Source organism: Bos mutus, chromosome 3, assembly GCF_027580195.1.
Source record: "Bos mutus isolate GX-2022 chromosome 3, NWIPB_WYAK_1.1, whole genome shotgun sequence".
In the NCBI taxonomy this organism is placed as follows: Eukaryota; Metazoa; Chordata; class Mammalia; order Artiodactyla; family Bovidae; genus Bos; species Bos mutus.
This window is the reverse complement of record NC_091619.1, coordinates 52,242,951-52,264,362: the sequence shown is the minus strand read 5'-3', so window position 1 is coordinate 52,264,362 and position 21,412 is coordinate 52,242,951. Positions and strand designations below refer to the sequence as shown.

General features: G+C 41.5%; 1 protein-coding gene across 5 annotated transcripts in view; it reads left to right on the top strand.

Annotated features, from left to right (window-relative positions):
• LRRC8B (leucine rich repeat containing 8 VRAC subunit B) overlaps positions 1-21,412 on the top strand; it is a 78,957-nt gene that overhangs the window by 21,980 nt on the left and 35,565 nt on the right. For 2 of the 5 annotated variants that reach the window (XM_070367733.1, XM_070367731.1), the window contains exon 2: positions 19,031-19,134. The exons of the other annotated variants lie outside the window; for them this stretch is intronic. The gene's annotated coding sequence lies outside the window, so the exon portion shown is untranslated. The remainder of the gene's footprint in view (positions 1-19,030; positions 19,135-21,412) is intronic. 5 annotated transcript variants of the gene reach the window in all.

The window sequence follows — 21,412 nt, the reverse complement described above, 5'->3', positions numbered from 1 at the left end:
CCAGGCAAGAATACTGGAGTGGGTTGCCATGCTCTTCCAAGGGATCTTCCTGACTCAGGGATCAAACTCACATCTCTTGTCTCCTGCATTGGTATGCGAGTTCTTTACCACTAGCTCCACCTGGGAAGCCCAATTTAGGAATATTACAATATAAATAAGTGGCCTATACCCAATAGATGGTCTGGTACCTGTCTATTCCTCAAACTTTGGTGCATCAAACATTGAAAAAATATGATTCTCTAATTTTAGAGCCCTTTCTTGTAACTGGTTGATGTAGATCATTGAAATAAATGTCTGTTTCTTATTAAATAACATCAAGAAATCACTATGCACAGTTTACCATACCTGTAAGTATAAAGGAACCCAACAGAGACCTCTCTATGACACTGAAGAGCTCTCCCTTCACAGTGGGATGAAAATGTACTTGTTGGATTTCAATCCTGTTTGCAGAAGCAGTTGAACAGATAGGGGAAAATGAATCACATTATCGCTCAGAGGACTACTTTGGGCTATATGACAGCTGTGTACCCTCTGGATTTATTTTCAGTCTAACTGATTTGAGTCATTGCTCGAGAAAGCAGTGCTGTCAAGCGCATTGTCTTCTCTGCAGTTGATGAGCCTTTCTAAACATTGCCTTGCTGATAAAATTGATGTGTTTAGAATTGCTGGCCTATGAATTAAATTAGGCCAAATCCAATGACTTAAAACACATAGCCTAGGTTATGTGCTGACTATATCTCACAAAGAGTGCACAAGCACAATATTTTTTCTAACGTATATCTAGACAGCAACTGGATAATTTGTAGCTTAGAATACATCTCTCTTTTTTCTAAGTTTGAAGTCCTTTTTAATTTCATTCACTGTATGCATCTGGAGACTGGTGGTAGTTTTCTTCTTTTCTTTGATTGTATAATAATTCCTACTTACCAAATGCAGTTGACCAGAGAAAAAAATTTATGTACAATAAGGAATGCAAGTGATCACTGTGATTATCCCATCAAGCAGAGTGGTGAGGAAATTATTAGGTTTTATGTGTGGGGGACAGGGAAGGGCAATAAGAACCTTTAGGGGAAAGTAGTCTATAATATTTATCTTGTAACTTTAAATTATGTGAGTTTCTAGGCTGTGTAAGAAATACAGGCTTAGACCATCCTCTAGATTTAACCACACACACCAAAAAAAAATTAAAATGTCAAGCAGTGAAAAATAACAGATGTTAAACTCAGGTACCCTGGGGTCAGATTACCAAAAGGAGGTCTAGGTTGAAGCAGATGCTGAAAACAGGAACTGAGGTCAGGAAACAAGAAGTCAGAGTAGGAGGGTAGAAGAATCATAACTCCTTGTAAGACAGAGCTTGGCAGAGGAATCACCTGGAGAATCTGGGAAGGTGTAACACTTGGCTACCATTTCTCCCACGTTCATTTTTTTGTACCAGTAACCTTCAATGCCCTACAGAATCTCATGATGATATAGGTCCTAAAAGAATTTCTTTGGAGTATATAAATAGAAATCATGGTTCAAGATGAAGTTAGAATATGGAAATTGAGTCATGATTGCTAAGGAAAAACACATGTCAAGTTTGTGAAGTACAGTAATCACAGGACTGTGATATATTCACTCAGCAGTTATTTACTGAGCTCCTATTATCTGGGTTAAAAGCTAGAGAAAGATATGTCATTGAACTTTACAGATAAAAGCTCTGTGCTCTTGAAGCCTACTGTGCCTGGTGGATAGACATAGAAAGTAGACAAAATAATTATGTAGTACATTAAACAGAGATAAATTACACAGAGAAGAACAAAACAGGAAGTATTCTTCAGAATTGGATTCCCCAAGGGTACATTTCCCAATTCTATGAAAGCTAGCAAAGGGAAGATTGATATTTATAAATATACAAAACATACCACATCTGAAATTCCTTCCTGTTTCTATTAATTCTGTTGATAAGCTAAATATATTCACTATTTCTGCAACCAACCAGTAAATTTACAGCACAAAATGAAGTTTAAGTAGTGTGAGAGAGAGCAGCTTTTTTACACTGAAGTATACAATGAAACCCAGCAACATACAATGAAATGGAGAAGGCAATGGCACTCCACTCTAGTACTCTTGCCTGGAAAATCCCATGGATGGAGGAGCCTGCTAGGCTGCAGTCAATGGGGTAACTAAGAGTCGGACACGACTGAGCAACTTCACTTTCACTTTTCACTTTCATACATAATCACGATGGTGTGATCACTGACCTAGAGCCAGACATCCTGGAATGTGAGTCAAGGGGGCCTTAGAAAGCATCACTACAAACAAAGCTAGTGGAGGTGATAGAATTCCAGTTGGGCTATTCCAACTTCTGAAAGATGATGCTGTGAAAGTGCTGTGCTCAATATGCCAGCAAATTTGGAAAACTCAGCAGTGGCCACAGGACTGGAAAAGGGCAGTTTTCATTCCAATCCCAAAGAAAGGCAATGCCAAAGAATGCTCAAACTCACTGCACTCATCTCACACGCTAGTAATGCTCAAAATTCTCCAAGTCAGGCTTCAGCGATATGTGAACCGTGAACTTCCTGATGTTCAAGCTGGTTTTAGAAAAGGAAGAGGAACAAGAGATCAAATTGCCAACATCTGCTGGATCATGGAAAAAGCAGGAGAGTTCCAGAGAAACATCTATTTCTGCTTTATTGACTATGCCAAAGCCTTTGACTGTGTGGATCACAATAAACTGTGGAAAATTCTGAAAGAGATGGGAATACCAGACCACCTGATCTGCCTCTTGAGAAATTTGTATGCAGGTCAGGAAGCAACAGTTAGAACTGAACATGGAACAACAGACTGGTTCCAAATAGGAAAAGGAGTACGTCAAGGCTGTATACTGTCACCCTGTTTATTTAACTTATATGCAGAGTACATCATGAGAAATGCTGGACTGGAAGAAACACAAGCTGGAATCAAGATTGCTGGGAGAAATATCAATAACCTCAGATAGGCAGATGACAGCACCCTTATGGCAGAAAGTGAAGAGGAACTCAAAAGCCTCTTGATGAAAGTGAAAGTGGAGAGTGAAAAAGTTGGCTTAAAGCTCAACATTCAGAAAATGAAGATCATGGCATCCAGTCCCATCACTTCATGGGAAATAGATGGGGAAACAGTGGAAACAGTGTCAGACTTTATTTTTCTGGGCTCCAAAATCACTGCAGGTGGTGACTGCAGCCATGAAATTAAGACACTACTCCTTGGAAGGAAAGTTATGACCAACCTAGATAGCGTATTCAAAAGCAGAGACATTACTTTGCCAACAAAGGTCCGTCTAGTCAAGGTTATGGTTTATCCTGTGGTCATGTTTGGATGTGAGAGTTGGACTGTGAAGAAGGCTGAGCGCCGAAGAATTGATGCCTTTGAACTGTGGTGTTGGAGAAGACTCGAGTCCCTTGGACTGCAAGGAGATCCAACCAGTCCATTCTGAAGGAGATCAGCCTTGGGATTTCTTTGGAAGGAATGATGCTAAAGCTGAAACTCCAGTACTTTGGCCAGCTCACGCGAAGAGTTGACTCATTGGAAAAGACTCTGATGCTGGGAGGGATTGGGGGCAAGAGGAGAAGGGGACGACAGAGGATGAGATGGCTGGATGGCATCACTGACTCAATGGACGTGAGTCTGAGTGAACTCCGGGAGTTGGTGATGGACAGGGAGGCCTGGCGTGCTGCGATTCATGGGGTCGCAAAGAGTCGGACACGACTGAGCGACTGATCTGATCTGATCTCATCCAGTACTCTTGCCTGGAGAATCCCAGGGACAGGGGAGCCTAGTGGGCTGCCGTCTATGGGGTCGCACAGAGTCGGACACGACTGAAGTGACTTAGCAGCAGCAGCATACAATGAAAAATCTGCCCTTACACATTTTGTTAGAGAGTTGTCCATTCATGATCAAGAAGGCAGTGAGTACCTGCAATGGGAGACTGGAAGTTCATATTTAAAGTCTTTCAATCCCGTTTACCTCCATTTGGGCAGACAAGTAAAAGCCACCTTAAGAGACGTGTATGTGTGTGTGTTTTTTATAATATACAAACTTTATATTTTAGTCAACTTGATTGCCTTCATAAAAAATTAAATTGCCTCATCTTTAAATAGAAATATTCACAAAGGAAAGTATTAAGTGAACTACTTTTTATAGGCGATAGACTCAGTCTACATTTAGTTTTTTATTTTAAATAACTTATTTTTACCAAATTACCAAGTGTGAGCCTTTGTCTTAAATAACTTATTTTTTTCCAAATTACCAAGTGCAAGCCTTTGAATCCAACATTGGCCAGAGTCAGTGGCAAAAACAGTCTAACAACTCATTCATATGTTCTCTTCTCCACAGGGCTCCAGTTTATTTCCTACTGCCTACTAAACCTCACCACCTAAAAGGTACTGCAGACTCAGTATTTTTAAAAAACTGTTCTCCACTGACCAATATTCACCATTGACCCTGGGTCCAAAACAAGGGTGGTCACTTGTCCTTGAGTCCTTGGCTCTCCTTAACATCGGGTTTGCCACTAGTCCTGATTAGTACTGAGTAGCCCTAGGATCGGAGAAGGCAATGGCACCCCACTCCATTACTCTTGCCTGGAAAATCTCATGGACGGAGGAGCCTGGTAGGCTGCAGTCCATAGGGTCGCTAAGAGTCAGACACGACTGAGCGACTTCACTTTCACTTTTCACTTTCATGCATTGGAGAAGGAAATGGCAACCCACTCCAGAATCCCAGGGATGGGGGAGCCTGGTGGGCTGCCGTCTATGGGGTCTCACAGAGTTGGACATGACTGAAGCAACTTAGCAGCAGCAGCAGCAGCCGCCCTAGGATCCATGCCCATAAACTATTTAGCAAAGTACCTGCTTGAAAGAGTAATGGTACTTTAAAGTATTTGCTTTTATTCCCCTTTTTCTCACACTCAGTCACATCTTACTTCAAACCTTCTCTTTTGTTTTTATCCCTTGGACTATTGATCTGGTCTCATACATTTCCCCCTTCTAATGAATCCCCCATGCTACCAAAGCCGCAAATACTACATTTCTAAATTTGAAATTTAACACTGACCAGATCATTTCACTTCCTTGTATAAAAACCTTCATGGTTCCATAGCATGGTACCCAAGTCTCTTTATGATCTGAACCTAAGTGGCCTTTTCACCCCACCTTCTTCAACTTTCCCACAGGGTTCATTCCCAAGAGCAATACTCAGTCAAAACTTAGCCTAGCCAAACCCCTAATAAAGAAATAAAAACTCTATTATGTTAGCAAATTATCCTTAATCAAAGTGAAAGCAAAATTCACCAGATTGCTCATTGGCCTTCCAATGAATAATTGAATATTAACTCACACTTCATGATAAAGCCTTTCACCCAACTTCATTCCTATTTCCTTTCCTCATATCTCCCATCAGCCAACACTGGTCAAGTTTTTTTCTGTTCAGATCAGATCAGATCAGTCGCTCAGTCGTGTCCGACTCTTTGCGACCCCATGAATCGCAGCATGCCAGGCTTCCCTGTCCATCACCAACTCCTGGAGTTCACTCAGACTCACGTCCATTGAGTCAGTGATGCCATCCAGCCATCTCATCCTCTGTCTTCCCCTTCTCCTCCTGCCCCCAATCTCTCCCAGCATCAGAGTCTTTTCCAATGAGTCAACTCTTCGCAAGAGGTGGCCAAAGTACTGGAGTTTCAACTTTAGCATCATTCCTTTCAAAGAAATCCCAGGGCTGATCTCCTTCAGAATGGACTGTTACTGCTGCTTAAATTCACTCCTGTTACTTTCACCGACACTGCCCTGTTTGGGCCCCCACTCCTCAGTTATTGAATTACTGCAGTAGGATCCTACCCGCTTCCCTTGCCTTCATTCTGTCTCCCCTCCCCTCCCCTCTCCTGCCCCAGGGGATCTCCCAGGGCCCGCTAGGTTCATTTTCCTAAAGCATTCCTTGCATTCTATTTTAGAATATATAGTGTTTCTCTTTTGTGAGTCAAGACAAACTATATTCTTCATTCTGGAATCTTAAGTCTTAAAAGTGTCTTTATACATCTTTGTGAAGGTGTATTTTTACACCTTACATTTCCGTTTGGCTAGAAGACTACCATCAGTCCGCAGTGGGACCTGCTGACTCATTACTTTTCCTCACTCAGGACCTCCCTGCTCTTGCCCTTCCCCAACTGGAATTCTTGATCCAGCTCCATCATATTCCCAGACTCTCAGATATACATCACCTGTGCTGCTTTCTCCATTCCCTGAAGTCTTCCTGTTGGCCTTTGTGAGAGGCAGCATTAATTGTGAGAACACCACCATATTTGGTGTCAGTAATGGGATCAAGCTCTTGTTCACCATACATCTGACTTAGGCAGCTATTTTTTCTCTCTGAGCTGGTATCCTTAGTAAAGTCAAGTGAGTGATTTAAATGACTTACGGGAAAAATTACTCCATAAACTTTAAAGCATTATGCAGGTGTATCTCACTGTTGTTTCAACTATCCTGTTCAATCCTTGATTATATATATTTCTGTTCCCTATTCATTTTGTGTATATTGCCCATCGCCCTAACTTTTGAGTGTTTGAAGGGTAGATATGAGGTGAAATACAAAAGTAAAATCTCATTTAGTGACTGTCATTCCTCCTTGTCCCGTTTAGCCTACAACATAGCAAATGTTCAATAAATTCTCCCCTGTCAAGAGAATCCAGTGAATACAAATGTAAACTAAAAGGCACTAGAGTGGAAAGTACAAGGAGAGAGAGTAACTGGCAGACAACAAAATGACCAGAGAGAAGGAGACTGTCAAGGCCACTGGCCTGCCTCAGTACTGACTGACTTTTATCAGTTTACAGGTGGGCTCATTAGACAGTATCTTTAGACATGACAATAGAATTGCCTGATTTTCTTAGGAATAATACCATTCTTGCATAGAATAGGCTCTCAAATGTTTATTGAATTCACTATCCACATAATTAATTATGCATACTATTATATGCACACGGTTTATACAGGCATGTATAGTGCCCGTGGATGTCACTGACATTCACAGTTTTTTTTTTTTCCTTTAAATTTCATTCTCATGTGTAGCAGCAGTGTCTGCTTTGTCTACAGAGGAGCACTGGCCTGTTCGCCTTTGCATTGTGTTTGTGCATTGTCTGACAGTAGTACCTGATTCCTTGTTGAAGCCTAGCTTGTTTACCTGACTAAGAAATGTCTATAGAAGTATTGCATTATTTTTATAGTTCAGTTCAGTCGCTCAGTCGTGTCTGACTCTTCGACCCCATGAATCACAGCACGCCAGGCCTCCCTGTCCATCACCAACTCCCGGACTTCACTCAGACTCATGTCCATCGAGTCAGTGATGCCATCCAGCCATCTCATCCTCTGTCGTCCCCTTCTCCTCTTGCCCCCAATCCCTCCCAGCATCAGAGTCTTTTCCAATGAGTCAACTCTTCGCATGAGCTGGCCAAAGTATTAGAGTTTCAGCCTCAGTATCAGTAGTTCCAATGAACACCCAGGACTGGTCTCCTTTAGGATGGACTGGTTGGATCTCCTTGCAGTCCAAGGGACTCTCAAGAGTCTTCTCCAGCACCACAGTTCATAAGCATCAATTCTTCGGCGCTCAGCTTCCTTCACAGTCCAACTCTCACACCATTCATGACTAGTGGAAAAACCATAGCCTTGACTAGACGGACCTTTGTTGGCAAAGTAATGTCTCTGCTTTTGAATATGCTTTCTAGGTTGGTCATAACTTTTCTTCCAAGGAGTAAGCGTCTTTTAATTTCATGGCTGCAGTCACCATCTGCAGTGATTTTGGAGCCCAAAAAAATAAAGTCTGACACTGTTTCCACTGTTGCCCCATCTATTTCCCATGAAGTGATGGGACCAGATGCCATGATAGTTTTCTGAATGTTGAGCCAACATTTAAGCCAACTTTTTCACTTTCCTCTTTCACTTTCATCAAGAGGCTTTTTAGTTCCTCTTCACTTTCTGCCATAAGGGTGGTGTCATCTGCCTATCTGAGGTTATTGATATTTCTCCCAGCAATCTTAATTCCACCTTGTGCTTCTTCCAGCCCAGCGTTTCTCAAGATGTACTCTGCATATAAGTTAAATAAGCAGGGTAACAATATACAGCCTTGATGTACTCCTTTTCCTATTTGGAACCAGTCTGTTGTTCCATGTCCAGTTCTAATTGTTGCTTCCTGACCTGCATATAGATTTCTCAAGTGGCAGGTCAAGTGGTCTGGTATTCCCATCTCTTTCAGAATTTTCCAGTTTATTGTGATCCACACAGTCAAAGGCTTTGGCACAGTCAATAAAGCAGACAGATGTTTTTCTGGAACTCTTGCTTTTTCGATGATCCAGCAGATGTTGGCAATTTGATCTCTGGTTCCTCTGCCTTTTCTAAAACCAGCATGAACATCTGGAAGTTCACAGTTCATGTATTGCTGAAACCTGGCTTGGAGAATTTTGAGCATTACTTTACTAGCGTGTGACATGAGTGCACTTGTGAGGTAGTTTGAGCATTCTTTGGCATTGCCTTTCTTTGGGATTGGAATGAAAACTGCCCTTTTCCAGTCCTGTGGCCACTGCTGAGTTTTCCAAATTTGCTGGCATATTGAGTGCAGCACTTTCACAGCATCCTCTTTTAGGATTTGAAATAGCTCAACTGGAATTCCATCACCTCCACTAGCTTTGTTGGTAGTGATGCTTTCTAAGGCCCACTTGACTTCACATTCCAGGATGTCTGGCTCTAGGTGAGTGATCACACCATCATGATTATCTTGGTCGTAAAGATCTTTTTTATATAGTTCTCCTATGTATTCTTGCCACCTCTTCTTAATATCTTCTGCTTCTGTTAGGTCCATACCATTTCTGTCCTTTATCGAGCCCACTTTGCATGAAATGTTCCCTTGGTATCTCTAATTTTCTTGAAGAGATCTCTAGTCTTTTCCATTCTGTTGTTTTCTTCTATTTCTTTGCATTGATCTCTGAGGAAGGTTTTATCTCTCCTTGCTGTACTTTGGAACTCTGCATTCAGATGCTTATATCTTTCCCTTTCTCTTTTGCTTTTCGCTTCTCTTCCTCACACAGCCATTTTGCTTTTTTGCAAATTTTTATAGTAAACGTAGTCAAATCCTGCTTAAAATTAAAAATAAGAATAAAAGTAACTGTCAGTAGTGGGAATTCCTTCTGTTTTTGCACAGGTATCTTCCAGCTGCCTCTTCCACAAGGCAGACCTCTAGGAATGAAGGAAAAGGTGCTGAGTGCAGGTGCTTATGATTCTACTTGGTAGGGGAATGTGATCTGTGACAAGTCTTGTTTGATAACACTTTTCTTGAACAATAAAAATAATCATTAGATACGTATAACTCTTGTTATGTCTGGGTCACTGAGTCTTCATACTCAGTGAAAAAACAAACTGGTCAAACAGTAAAATATGGTTCCTATTTTTAAGGAGTTTATAATTTAAAGTAAATCACAAGGAGTGACAGGAATCTCAGCAAAACCATTAGGAGGAATGGGATTTGCTTGTTACCTTAGAAGCTAAAGGCACATTTCTCCAAAGTAAGTCATTAAAGGCTGCGATTGTTTTGTTTTGTTTTTTTCAGGACTGACTTTGTATCATGAAAATGATAGCTTAACCCTGTCCTCCATTCACCAGACAGGTGGATGAGTGCCCTCATTTCAGATGAGCCAGCCCAGCTGCAGGAAAAGGCATTTGCATAGGAGGTTGAGGGGAATTGCCAAACAACAAAATGAAGACGTCTGCTTTTGCAATTCCTCCTATGACAACTTTATATAAATTGATGTTTCCATAGGAATGAATTTTTACATGAAATCTGAAGAGTGCTTCAGCAGATTCCAAATGTATTCTTTCATCTTACTCTGCTTTCACAACGTGATCATATTTGTTCTCACTTCCTGGTTTGTCCACACAGGCCTGTTGCTGGGGGATATTTAAACAAAGTGTTTATGAAAGAAGAATATAGTTTTTAATGGATGTGTTTTGATTTAATTTAGATTTAGTTCCTGTAGTAATTTTTATAGAAATAAGATTTCTGATCCCTAAACTGGTAAATCAGTTACGTAAAGAAAACTGTAAAAAATCTCTTTTGGCACTGAATTTAAGTTCAGTTCAGTTCAGTTCAGTCGCTCAGTCGTGTCCGACTCTTTGCAACCCCATGAATCGCAGCACGCCAGGCCTCCCTGTCCATCACCAACTCCCGGAGTTCACTCAGACTCACGTCCATGGAGTCCATGATGCCATCCAGCCATCTCATCCTCTGTTGTCCCCTTCTCCTCCTGCCCCCAATCCCTCCCAGCATCAGAGTCTTTTCCAATGAGTCAACTCTTTGCATGAGGTGGCCAAAGTACTGGAGTTCCAATTAAGTTACCTTGTGGTAAAGTCTACAGAACTGTTTGATTAGGCCCCGGTTGTGAAACAAATGAAATGTTGGCCCATAATTGAGTAATTGTAACTTGATTTCAAACAGAGATTTGGTTGCATGGTGAGTGACATAAAGCCTAACGATCTCTCCAGAAGAAAAGCCCAGTGTGCTCTTGGGTGGACGGCTTGCCTCGGGCATGTCTAACATGGGCACTTGTGGATCTGTGGCACCATTGTGTATGTGTGTGTGTGTGTATTTTAAATGCCTGTTCTTCTCTGATATAACATTGCATGAAATATTTGGCTACTAATTCTAAAAGTATTCTTTTTATCTCAAAGCATCTAATTTCTACCAAAGTATTCAAATACCACCTAGTGTAGAGAAACTAATCAGGAATTTTCCTGGCAGTCCTATGGTTAAGACTCCATGCTTCTACTGCAGGGGGTGTGGATTCAATCCCTGGTCCAGGGCCCAAGATCCCTACGTGCCGCTTGATGCAACAAAACACTAATAACAACAACAGAAACTAATCAAATACTTTTCTCTTTTGAAAACATCATTTATGACTTTTGGGAAAACTCTGTCCCCTCAAAATCTAATTGTTTTGTCCAGTTGCATCATTTTACTGGCTAATCTGAAAGCTTAATATTTTTAAGTATAACTGCTCTTCTACTTGGTATTTCAAAGTCCCAATATCTTTATTTTACAAGGTGATGTGATGTGTATACCCTAATACAGAATTAGGCTCACTGCTCTCATCCTCAAATCCTTTCCAATGAATGCTTCCTTATGCTTTCAAATTAATTTCCCTAATATATACTAATATGCCCTTAAATTTTTTTTCCATCAGTCCTCTGCTCACATGCCATCAGTGGTTTCCTATTGCTTGTATGTTCTAATCTAAATTCCTTTCTGCTCTCATAAAAATACTTGACTATTAATTCTAAAAGTGATATTTGTATCCCAAAGCAATTATTTCTCAGGTGTCTGTTACATACCAAGGGCTGAGATTCATCTTGAAAAATTCTTAGCCTGACAATCTAGACTTTAATATTTAACCCTAATCCACTTTACACTCATCTTCATTATTGTTGTCTCAGAAATTCCACTCCATCCGCACTAACTAAATTCCACTCCAGTCTCTTCACTAATTTCTGAAATATCCGTTTGCCTTTTTATTTGTTCCCCATCCCTTCACATAAAATATTATGTGCCCCTTATTAATCTTGCCTTCTATCCCTCATCCCATTACCTCCCATTTATATAAATCCTGTGCATTTTTCTTGGTCCAACTCATAAATCTTGTGCAATGACTGTTATTTCCTTAGCATATATTACCTTAAAACACAACTGTGTAATCCATGTGTTTGATCTTGTATTCATGCTTTATTTACCAAATAAGCTCCTTTTGAAGTTCATGTCTTGAGTCTGACACTTTTCTGTCCCCTTCAGCACCTGGGATGATGCATTGCACCCAGTAGAGGCTAGGTCATGATTGTTAAGGATACCTAATGAATGAAAGATGTGGCTGAAAGAAAGTCCTCCTACACTCTCTGAACCCCATCTCTGGCTGGGACCAAGTTGGTGGCACATAGGACCCTCTTCATTTCTGTCTCTGTTCAACTGACAGTGACTTTGTTGTTGTCTTCCTTCAATGAGTAAAGACTTTCCACAATAGAAACACGCGATGTTGTCGGGTAGAAATAGAAAAATGTTATTTATTGTGTATGGATTAAGGGGAAAAAAATAGAGATAGGGAAAAAAGACACCATTAGCTTTCTTGGTACAATCTTTCTACCTTCAAGTTTGTTGCTGAGAAATAATCGTAGATTCATGTGCTGTGCACAGAAGAGAAACCCAGGTCACTGACCAAAGATGATACCTGTTGTGCTGCTGAATTTGTCACTGAGCCAGGCAAAGCCCCACCCTGACTTAGAAGTCATGTATTAAACTTTCAGAGAGTGTGGCTTTTATTTCCTGGAAGCCATCACAACTCTAAACTTTCAGAGAGAGTATGGTTTCTCTCCTTTGCTAATACCACATGAAGCCACAGAGTCCTCTGAGTTCTGAAGCCCAAAGCCAACCCAGTGTGTGGAAACCCTACCACTCCCCTTCTTTGGAATGGGGACGACCTACCTGATTCCTGTCATTACAGTTCTTTATGGGTTCTTTTAGAAGTCTGACCTTCCTCTTATCACCTCAGTAACGCCAGAGCTGCCTCACATTAGTCTTACGGCCATGCCTAAACTAAACCTCTTTTCTCTGCTGACAGGGCTAGAATAGAGACTTAATTTCCTAAAGGATTCTGGTGACTTGAAGATTAGATGATGCAGTGTTTGTAGGAAATGGTTCTGGGTTTTGCTTCAAGCAAGGGGGAAGGGAGGTTCTAATTTTAATTATTTTAATGTTCATTTAATATTTAATAGCAGTTCTGCCTGCTAAGCCCTAGGCATACAATGATGAGCAAGAGACATGTAGACCAGACCTCCTAGAGCTTATCATTTTAGTTGAACAGAAATAAACCTCAATTGAATGGTTACATAAAGGTGTGTAATAAATGCTGTGAAAGCAAGGAATAGAAAACTGAAAAGGCCGGACGTGAAGGTCCTGGTCAGAGGTGTCCCTTAAGAAGTAACTTCTCTAAGTCACTAACTCAGGACATCCATGGCTTAAGTGATTGCCTGCTCTGTTTGGGCCTTGAAGGTGAACCGGACTTTCTAAGTGGACCACTTGGCACTGTTTCAGACTGCAACTATTTTGAATAAGAATTAGCCCTTCTGTAAGACTGTTCTCATGCAATGTAATGTCATGAGTGGTATAATAAGAAATACATGTATATTTGGTCTTTGCCTTCAGTTTATAGCACAGAGCTCCTAAAATCCTTGGAATTTCCTGATAGAAGCATCTTTTGTTACACAGGATGAGCCCCTTTCAACCCTACCCTAGTTTATGCAAATAGAGTGACTCTGGGGTGGCTTCTAGATGGAGGCTGATTGCCATAGAAACCAACCAAGTGATTAGTGGGTTGGAACTTTCAGTCTAGCCACTGACCTCTGAGGAGGGAGGAGGGGGTGTCAAGAGATTTCTAATTGCCAGTGGCCAGTGATTTAATCAATCATGCCTATGCAGTGAAACTTCCAGAAACATGCCTAGACTACAGAATCTGGGAGCTTCCAGATTAGTGAACATGTGGAGGCTCTGGGAGGGTGTCATAATTAGTGCATAAAGCTTCACACCCTCTGCCGCCCTCCCCACACACACCACCAAATACTCACCCTGTGCATCTCTTCCATTTGGTTGTTGCAGAGTTGTATCCTTTACAATAAACTTGTAAGCATAAAGTGTTTCCCTGCATTCTATGAATCGTTCTAGTGAATTATCAAGCTTGAGGAGGGGGTTGCGGGAACCTCTGAATTTGTAGTCACGTTGGACAGAAGTGTGGATCATCCGAGTCCCTGGGACTTGAGACTGGCATCTAAAGTAGGGGCGGTCTTGTGGGACTCTACACATAAACCTGTGGAACCTTGCACTAACCTAAGTGTCGAAAGAGGATTGCATGGAAGGCTACCCAGTTGGTGTCAGAAAAGGTAATGTCAGAAAAAGACAACTCACTATGTTTACCCTGAATGGAAACCAGACATTTCTCTACTCTAGCAGAAGAGCAAATGGAAACCAGTGTTTTTGACCACCAGCAGCCATTAACCAGGGTTGCAAATAGGAAGCACTGATTTAACACCAAGGTGAAGGTGGACTTTTTAACCTCTGAAAAGTAGATGATATATGCTTTTCAAAACTGACCTACTTCTCTCTTTATGCTCTTGCTCAATCCTTTACTTCCCACACTTTCCAGGGAAAACAGGAGCCAGAAGAGATAAGCAGTCTTGGCTGATAGAATGTTTTAAAAGGCCTATGGGTTGGGCAGACAGGCATGGCTGCACTTCTTTGGCATTGTGAACCAGAGATTGTGGGTGTTATTTTTTTCTTTTTCTTTCTTTCTTCCTTCTTTATTTCCTTCCTTCCTCTCTCGCTCTTTGATCCCTAGTTGACAGTATGAATGGCCTGTTTTCAGTCCATTATTGCAAGGTGAATTTGGAGAAGACCCATGTACTTGGGTTATAGTTTTCCCACAGTGAAGGGACTATTGCAGTTTTGTGTTTTGGTTACATATTTCTACCCAGACCCCTGTGCCTTTTTAAAAAATTCTTTTTGACTTTGTAATGGGACTTCGATGTGAGGGGGCGTCAGTGACTTTGTAACACTTGCTGTTTTGTTTCCTTGGAACCAAGGTGGTATAAATAAGGCTCACTTCATGAGCTGTTTTGTTTCAATTTAGGATAGTGCTCCAAGGCCAGAAGCATCCTCCTCTAAAATTACTTTACCAGCAAAAAAATTGGCTTTCTCTAATGGGTTCCCCTTTACATTTATGTACACCTTTAATGATTGCAACGTGGTCCTCTGCAGTATTTCTTTATCACTATCAAGTCATGGGGGCAGTATCAGATCAGATCAGATCAGTCCCTCAGTCGTCTCCGACTCTTTGCAACCCCATGAATTGCAGCACGCCAGGCCTCCCTGTCCATCACCAACTCCGGAGTTCACTCAGACTCACGTCCATCGAGTCAGTGATGCCATCCAGCCATCTCATCCTCTGGCGTCCCCTTCTCCTCCTGCCCGCAATCCCTCCCAGCATCAGAGTCTTTTCCAATGAGTCAGCTCTTCGCATGAGGTGGCCAAAGGACTGGAGTTTCAGCTTTAGCATCATTCCTTCTAAAGAAATCCCAGGGCTGATCTCCTTCAGAATGGACTGGTTGGATCTCCTTGCAGTCCAAGGGACTCTCAAGAGTCTTCTCCAACATCACAGTTCAAAAGCATCAATTCTTCGGCGCTCAGCCTTCTTCACAGTCCAACTCTCACATCCATACATGACCACAGGAAAAACCATAGCCTTGACTAGACGAACCTTTGTTGGCAAAGTAGTGTCTCTGCTTTTGAATATGCTGTCTAGGTTGGTCATAACTTTCCTTCCAAGGAGCAAGCGTCTTTTAATTTCATGGCTGCAGTCACCATCTGTAGTGATTTTGGAGCCCAGAAAAATAAAGTCTGACACTGTTTCCACTGTTTCCCCATCTATTTCCCATGAAGTGGTGGGACCGGATGCCATGATCTTCATTTTCTGAATGTTGAGCTTTAAGCCAACTTAGATTGGCCCTATTTCAAAGCCTAGGACATGGTGGCCTGGACTAAGTGAGTGGTTTGCTTTAGCCCCTGCAGATGGCGGTGGAGGCAGGCCTAGGAATTGTTCCAGTGTACATTTTCCACTGTGAGCAGAGAAAACCAGCCCCAACCTCCTACTCTCACTTGTGGGTGGAGTGGAGGGTTAGGGGAACAAAAGATATGAATAAATAAAACGTGGGCAGTTTGCAGTCACCTAAAGCAGCTCCAGAACATTCACAGAGCAACACCTGTTCTCAAGTGACTGGTGATCACAGAATAAGGTCCAGTCTGCCCAGCCTTTGGGGAAGGAAATAGCAAGAGCTAATAAAACCACAAAAGGGACTGGATAGCTCTCCTTTCCATGCTGTTCCATTGCCAGCTTCCGTCCCACCACCCTGAGACATTATAATAACAAATAACCAAATCAGGAGATGATACGTTTTAAAAAGAGGTCTCTAGCTACAGTATGGAATTGGAACTAAGGAAGTCAAGAAAGGAGGCCTTTCCAGCTGTCTTCCCCAAAGATGAGGCAGGCTTCATCCAAGGCAGTGGTAGCAGGGATGCAGAAGGGAATAGTTTAAGAAAAGAACCAATTGATTTCAGAGAATAGAGGAAAAGAAGCTTTGGGGTTAGGTATGAGCGTTCTTGATGTTGCCATCAACCTTCAGCTATCAGTGTTAATGTTGCTTCCAATATCCAGGCACTCAGGAAGAGCAGGTTTGATGTGGGTGTTGAGAAGAAGTGACAGGTTCAGTTTGGGACATGCTAAGTTTGGATTTTCCACACATCTCAGTGTGTAGCCAGGAAGATAATGGCAAGGTGATTCTGTGGCTTAGGATTAGGGAGCTGGACTTGTCGTGTAGTGTTTGGGATTCATCTGCGGGGAGATGTGGATGATTCTTAATAGAGGATGTCCCCCCCAGGAGAGCATATGCATGCACAGAGAAGCTACTGGCCAGGGACTGAATCCTGGCAAACTCTGCTGCCTAAGGGATGGTGGTGTTAGGACCCTTCCATGGTTCCCACTTACCTTTCTAGCTCAATTAAAATCAATGCTTTCATCATATGCTTGACCTGATGACCTTCCTTTCTTGCGATGACCCACTTTTCCTCTCATTTTGGCAAGACCAATTTATTAGTTTCTAATTGCCTACCATTCAGTGTACTCTCTTTCTAAGAAAACACAGCATTTACCTTCAGGTTAATCGTTTCCTGGCCATATCGCTTTCTTCTCTTAAAGCGCTGCTCGACTCTCATCACTCCAAAGTGGTCTTTTCAGATTAGGTCTCACTTAGCTCCAGCTTCAGTTAGTCAGCTCACAGGATGATGGAATGCTGGCAGTGGAGGGTCTGTCGTTTGGCTCTCTGTAACATGACAAGTGAGGGCAGTCAGGTCAGATGAGGTGAGATGACTTGTCTAACATATGATCAGTTAGATATAAAGTAAAGAGTAGAAATTGGGTTTTCCCATACCTAGTCAGGGATTCTTTCTGTTAGGGCATGATGCCTCAGAGTCTTGATTCTTCCCTTATGCCATGGTGATGGTGACGTTCCTTCATTTAAACACCCAATCTCATTACTACATTCCCCTCATCCTTCTTCAATATAGCCCTGTAGAGAGGCAGAGCAGCTATTTCTTATTTTAAATTGGCTCTCATTTGATATTGACCATTACCTTTATTCTCTCAGGCCTGGAATGGACATTTCTGCCACACATAATGCAGAGACCAAGGAAGTAACAAGGCAGTCCTACAAAATTGTGTGTTACTATGAAAGCCTCAAGGATTGATTGATTGACCACTCTTAAGAGCCCAATAAGTATGTCTGGTATCACTAGGCAAAGGATTATGGTGAATCTTCTCTCACCACTTCCACACACAAACACACACACAGGCAGTCTCTCCACCTTAGCACCAGCCTCTCCCTCCACCCTGCCTCACACCCTATAAAGCTATCCTAGATGCTTTTTGCTGAACTGACCTATTAATAAAAGAAGATTAACAGGAGGATCAAATACTTTCCAAATTCATTGTAAGTTATTAATGATTTTATAAACATGTGGGTTCTTCATTTCTTTTAGGAGAAAAAAAAAAAGATCTCATATGTGTGTGTTTACCTAACTAGTCACTAGAAGATTTTTGAATGTCTTAGCTTCTTATATGGCTGTTTATCTAGTATAAAAGAAACCCATGCCTTTTCTGGACAAATTAGTGAGATCATATCTCCCCCACTCAAATCCTTCCAATTAGAAGTAACCAAAAAATTCATAATTAAATAATGTTATAATAATTTGTGAATTATGGACAAAGCAAAGTTGACACAGTATATTTTTATGTGTTATGTTTTCTAGTACATGGGGGCCTGCTATGTATTTGATTTGTGTAATCCATTTATGCTCATTTTAAAGCAGTAGGGGAATTCCCTGGTGGTCTAGTAGTTAGGACCCCATGCTTCCATAGCCAGAGGTGTAGGTTCAATCCCTGTTCTGGGAACTAAGATCCAGCAAGCTGTGAGGCATGGCCAAGAAGAAAAAAAAAATGAAGCAGAATAGTTTTCCTGTTTCACATAAGAGGGGCTTCCCTGGTGGCTCAGAGATTAAAGCGTCAGCCTGCAATGCAGGAGACCCAGGTTCATTCCCTGGGTCAGGAAGATTCCCTGGAGAAGGAAATAGCAACCCACTCCAGTATTCTTGCCTGGAGAATCCCATGGAGGGAGGAGCCTGGTAGGCTACAGTCCCACGGGGTCCAGTCCATGGGATCCCAAAGAGTCAGACAACGACTGAGCGACTTCACTTTCTTTACATGAGAGATTTTTTTGTGGTAAAATATGTATAACATAAAATGTACAGTTTTAACCATTTTAAAGTGTATAGTTTTGTGGCATAAAATATATTCACATTGGTGTGCATCTGTGTTTATAGACTTTAAAACATGGCCTTGGGTGACATTAGCTGTATCTGACTTGTCTGCAGCATGAACCTTCATTGGAAAGATAGGCATAAAAGTGGAGGTTACTTGGACAGGTTAACTTTTTAAAAATGTTGCATCACCCTGTGTTGTTTTGGCTTCACAATACCTGGTCTTCCCTATGTGTCATATATTAAATAATTCAGGTAAGTTACATTTATATTTATATTTCACAACACTTTGTAGTAACTGAAGTCATGTGATACATTGCAAAATCTGGCATGGAAATCACTAACTTGGGTGGAGAACCAAAATCCCTAACATCCAGTCTGGTTTCTCTTTACCCGATGGTAATGCTTTAAAGGCAACCTTTAAAGAATTCATTTTAGATATACCTATTAGTTAGTAAATTACCATTTTTGAGCATTTACTTCGAACCTCCTGCTATGCTAAGCATTTGATTTTTATAGTTACCTCATTTAATTCTTAAAACACTTAATTCTTATTGTCATCATTATTTTGCAGATGAGAAAACTGATACTTAGTTTATTTAGATCAAGCAGGTGGCAAATGACACAGAACTTGATCTTAACCATTCTGCTACACTCCCTTCCTCGTAAGGGTGTCAGGTAAGCACTAGGCCTAACAAAGCAACTAACAGATTAAGACATGCAGTACTTCTTTATTAAGTCATTCAGAAAGGTCATATTTAGATGTTATGGCATAAATTTATTTTGTTGTTTTAGTTGCTAAGTCGTGTCCAACTCTTTGTGACCCCATGGCCTGTAGCCCTCTGGACTCCTCTATCCAGGCAAGAATACTAGAGTGGGTTGACATTGCCTCTTCCAGGAGATCTTCCCCACCCAGGGATTGAACCCACGTCTCTTATGTCTCCTGCATTGGCAGGCAGATTATTTACTACTGAGCCACCTCATTTTAATAGGAAGACCAGGAAGAAAAGCCATGTAAAACATCATTTAAATACAGATGAAACTTGGGTTACTCCTCTTGTCATTACAGGGATGAGTGCATGTTTCTCTGTAAGAGGCTGTGGCAGCAGGATGTACGTGCCTGCTCTGGCTGGCTGTCATGCTGATCTTAATTACTTAATAGAGGCAAGCAGGATGGAGGGAGCAGTTGGTGATTCTGTTTCACTGGATGGAATACTGAGTAATGAACAGGAAAACTTTACAGATATGATTTTTAGATTGTGTCTTTCAGTTTCTCTAAGATAGATTGTAGGGTTTTTTTTGTTTTTTTTTTTTTAAGCATTATCACATTCTATATAAAACTCCTTTTAACATAGCTCACTGGGGAGGCGGTATAGCAGATGGCTCTTAGTCAGAGCTGGTGTGAATTCTGGCTTTGCTTTGTGAGCTTGAGCCTGAGCAAGCTTCTTCGTTCTTCTCATTCTCACCTTTCCTACCATTAGAGTGGAGACCATAATACCTACCTCACTAAAAGCACATTATATGGGAGCCTTCTCCTTTCCACCTCCCACCACCTTTCTCCATTCGGCAGACAATTACTGAGAATCTTGTGTGTTAGCCCCTGTCTTGCATGTGAACTCTTCTAAGAGCTCATAGTGAGAGGCAGGAAGGCATCTGACCAGCTCTTGGTGATGCAGTTTAACAGAAGCAGTACAACACTGAGCACTCCCTCAATGCTGAAGAAGCACCAGGAATGGAACCACTACTTGTTTTGGGGGGTGAGTGAGTAGCAGTGTTCACTTTAAACATCTTCTGTGTTTAATGTTTAGTGGTCATTCAGTACTTGGTGAACATTACACTTTTGTATTTTGTGGTCAGAAATTAGCTTGATCTTAACATGAGTCTGATTTGCAGTGCATGGCAATTTATTTTTGTCATTGGGTTGACAGTATGGTAGTGCAGATATAGCATTTTTTACAGTGATCATGGTCAGAAGTTACTGGTTTTATGAGACTGAAACCATCCCAGGACATGAATATTGTCAGCTTGATCATAGCATGCAGGATTCTGGAACTACAATAATTAGAGAGCACCTAATATGTGGCAGGCCCTGGGCAACGTCCTTACCTTCCCAGAGTCTGTGGTCTTGGGGGAAGGTGAACTGGGCATCAAGTGAACACAGAATGACTCGGTACACATGATCCTTGTTAGGTGGTAACTTGATACTTCCTCTGGCCCACACGTTTTCTCGTTGGCTTATACTGTTAATTTGTAAAAAAAGAAGAATTGTGAAGTCATAATTTGATAAGATATTAAGGTCATTTAAGAATGCTGCGGCATTTATCCAGCGATCCATCAGTGATTCAAATTGACTCACTGTCATTATAATGCAGCCAGTCAGGCTGAATTTGACAGCACTTCTCTATTCAGATTTGTGAGATGTCATGTTTGGTGAGTAAGTTGGCAAATATGAATTTTTCTCCTTTCTTTCTGAAGGGTAAAGGCTTAGCCTCTGCTTCTGAATCTCTGCACCTGTCAAGAGCTGATGAAAATGCCCGAGGCCCTGTCTCCACTGCTTTGCTTATCACCCTTCCAGGCCCACTGTCTGTACTCGAGCTGTGTGCACATATCTTTTATAGAGCCAGGCCTGCTCCTCCATACCCTTGGTGCTTAACTGGGTGGGGAAACCTGATCTGGTATTATTGGTTCACTTGATAATTACTTAGTATTTATGATGAGGGCAAAGGCAGGACTGAGATATGGGAGCACCCTAGGTGGGCTATTAACTTGTCACTCTGGGCAGGCTAATGATTTGATGCCACTTCAGCCTGCTATTCTTTATTTTTTTTTAATATATATTTATTTTAATTGGCGGCTAATTACTTTACATTATTGTATTGGTTTTGTCATACATTGACATGAATCCGCCACGGGTGTACATGTATTCCCCATCCTGAACCCCTGTCCCACCTCCCTC